Raw genomic sequence first — 3,345 nt, 5'->3', positions numbered from 1 at the left:
TGGTGCTCCCTACACCAACACTAGGCACCTCCTCCAACGGTGCCTACTGCATATCAGGTAGCCCCTGTTGCCGTACACCTTGATGTCCCACCGGTAGCCCCTGCTACAGCATACCTGACACCTCCACTGGTAGTGCCGGCTACTGCATATCAGACACTCCTACCTGCAGCAACTCCAGTCGCTCCTACCTATGCCTGCAGTGCCACCTGTGGTACCTGCCCCTAGTACCCGCTCCCTTGGTTCCGCCAGTTCCAGTGGCGAACCCTACTCATCCTACTGATTTGATTGTGGCACGAGCTCGGATTCCAGCATTAGCGGAGTTGCTGAAAAGTCGATTCACGCTATTCCACGGAGGGACGGATCCGAGGGCAGCTCAGTCTTGGTTAGAGACGGTGGAGAGGACTTTCTTTTATACGGCCTGCTCCGAGTGGGAGAAGGTAGAGTTGGCTGCTTTCATCTACGGGACGAGGCCGAGATCTGGTGGGCCACACAGCGTATGATCATAGGCGAGCAGAACATCACATGGGCTAGATTCAGGGAAATCTTTGAGAGCCAGTATTTCCCACTGTCTTATCAGATGACGCGCCGCCAGGAATTTCAGAGTCTTCAGCAAAAAGGGCGCACGGTGATGGAGTACAATGCTGACTTTAGTCGGCTAGCTAGATTTTGCCCTGAGCTAGTCGCTGAGGACAGATCCCGGATGCTACAGTTTGTTCAGGGGCTGGATGGACATCTTCAAGTGAAGATAGCCGGATTTGGTCTTTCCTCCTACAGGGAGGCTTTGGATAGAGCACTGCTGATAGAGTCTGCCCAGCAGAGGGCATTTGGGGATAGAAAGAAAAGTAAGCAACAAGCTCAGAGTTCAGCACAGAGCCAGCAGCCACAGACATCAGGACAGCAGCGTGGCGGTCGTAGGGAGTCCGGTCAGACTACTTCTGGGGCATCGAGCAAGCCCCCGAAGACAGGACAATCTTCGTCGGGACGCTCCCGGTCTTCCCAAAAGGATCAGAAGAAGTCCGGCAAAGACACTTATTGTACTCGATGTGGGGCTAAAGATCACCTTATATCAGCCTGCTCCCTGGGACAGTCAGTTTGCTACTATTGCAAACTGCCCGGACACTTGAGCCGTGATTGTTCGTTGAAGGCTCAGCACGCATCTTCAGGAGTTTCTATTCCCGGAGGACAGTTTGGTCAGACGGGAACACAGAGAGGGGGGCAGAAGGCCCAATCTTCGCATCGCCAGCAGAGAGCAGCTCCCCCTACAGCAGCTGCATATGGCATGTACGGGCAGGAGCACTCTAGTGCCCCTACGATATCACAGAGTTCTGTTGCGGGACCTCAGTACCAGACTCTGATTCAGTACCAATCGCAGCCTCAGCCACTGGTGCAGTATCAGATGCAGTCCCAGCCATCAGTATATTATCAGTCTCAGTCTGCATATCAGCCTGTGGTTCAGTTTCCGGCATCGCCTCAGTATCCGCCTCAGTGGCAGACCCAGACTCAGCCGCAGCAGTCTCTGGCAGCGCTACCACCCCCACCCCCGCCAGAGACTGGACGGATCCACGCGGTTACCAGAGAGGATGCGCAGCGAGCCGACGGATCGGTTTTTCCGCGGTACGATTTTAGTTTATGCATTTTCTGCTGATATGCTTATTGATACTGGTAGTTCCCACTCGTTTATTTCTCGTATCTTCACGAGAGAGATTGGTAGATTACCTACTCTTAGGCCACAGCGGTTGACGGTATCCTTACCGTCTGGTGATATAATAGAAGTCACACAGGAGGTCAAAGGATGTCCACTAGATTTCGGCAGTACCATACTCACTGTGGACTTACTGGTTCTGGATATGATCGAGTTCGACATCATACTCGGCATGGATTGGTTGACCGTATATCATGCCACTGTTGATTGCCAGACGAGGGTGGTTACATTCCGACCTCCTAACCAACCCTCGTGGGATTTCACTGGCATCCAGGGCAACGAAATATCGACCATTTCTGCGATACAGGCTCAGAAGCTGCTATCACATGGCTGCCAGGGCTTTCTATTATCGTTGATCTGTGATGACGGCAGTAATAGTGCTCAGCTCTCAGACGTTCCAGTAGTCCGAGAGTATCCGGATGTATTTCCAGATGAGCTACCAGGTTTGCCTCCCCGAAGGCAAGTAGAGTTTGCTATTGAGCTGATTCCGGGGGTGATATAACCGTTTTTCGTTGCACTATGATTTCAATTAATTATTAAGTTTCAACCAATAATGTAGTATAGAGTTAACCTGAATCGTCTCTCACTAATAATGCTTGCAATTTTCAAATCTAATGAAATTTTGTATGTTGTGAGAAAACAAACTATAACAAAGTAAACTATAAGGGAATAACAAGTAACAAAATAACAACTGTAAGGGAATTAAATTAACATAAAACAAGGAACAAATCAAACAAAAAGAAACTGTAAATTGTTGAAATTTGTTGAAATTGTATGCTGTCCACTCGCACAGGAGGAGATGGGAGGCTGCTTGGCTCCATCTGACCGGCTGGAGCTTCCGTAGAGGACTATGGCGTGAGAGGAGGCTGAAGGTTGGCTGAATGAAGGGCTGCTGGCTGGCTGGCGTGAAAGGCATGAAGGGCTGGTGCTGAGGTGCGTTGTGGAGATGGAGGCGTTGAGTGGAGCGTGAGGGCTGGTGTGAGTGGAGAGTGAGCTGTGGCTGTGCGTGAGTGGGAGGAAGCTGTGGTGGGGTGATTGGGGCTTGAGTGGAGCAACGTGAGTGGCTTGCTGTGGGAATGGTGAGGACGTGAGAGTGAGGGAATGTGGAGAGTGAATGGTTGTGTTCGGGTGGAGGCGGCTGCTGAGTGGATAGCGTGAGGTGGTTAATGGGAGGTGTGGCGTTGGATGGGGTGAGGTGGCTGAGTGGTGTGTGTGGGGTGATGTGGAGGCGTGAGATGGAAGGTGGCGTTGAAGGTGGAAGAGGGTGGCGGCTAGGGTTTTCTCTAAGGGAAGAATGCCTAATCCAAGTTAATTTGCTTCCTCCTTTAGTTTCCTTAGCGGGTTGGATCCTTTGTGAGCCCATATCCGAATCCCAAATGGGATGAGATGAGATTGAATCCACATTTAGATTGGGCTATCTTCACTTGGTTTGAGTTTGGTCCAACTTCATGATCATGACCCTTTAGGTCTTCTACAAAAACACATAGAAAATGTTAAATTTAATCCAAAATTTGTAGGAATTATCATTATAGTCCAAAATAAGTCCTACTCATAAAATGTGCTAATACTCAATAATTACACAATGAGAGAACCAAAACATTAAGTATTAGGGCCAAAATAAACTAACAAAATGCTTGTTATCA

The 3,345-nt window shown here is 49.7% G+C and overlaps 1 pseudogene; it reads left to right on the top strand.

Annotated features, from left to right (window-relative positions):
* The first annotated feature begins 97 nt into the window (after positions 1-97).
* LOC141819538 (uncharacterized) lies at positions 98-2,574 on the top strand (annotated as a pseudogene).
* Positions 2,575-3,345: the final 771 nt, after the last annotated feature.

This window comes from Curcuma longa, unplaced genomic scaffold (assembly GCF_044706935.1).
Source record: "Curcuma longa cultivar G26 ecotype Majalengka, Jawa Barat unplaced genomic scaffold, ITB_CL_G26_1.1 contig_861, whole genome shotgun sequence".
Taxonomy (NCBI): domain Eukaryota; kingdom Viridiplantae; phylum Streptophyta; class Magnoliopsida; order Zingiberales; family Zingiberaceae; genus Curcuma; species Curcuma longa.
The sequence above is the reverse complement of the archived record's forward strand: the minus strand, read 5'-3'. Positions and strand labels throughout refer to the sequence as shown.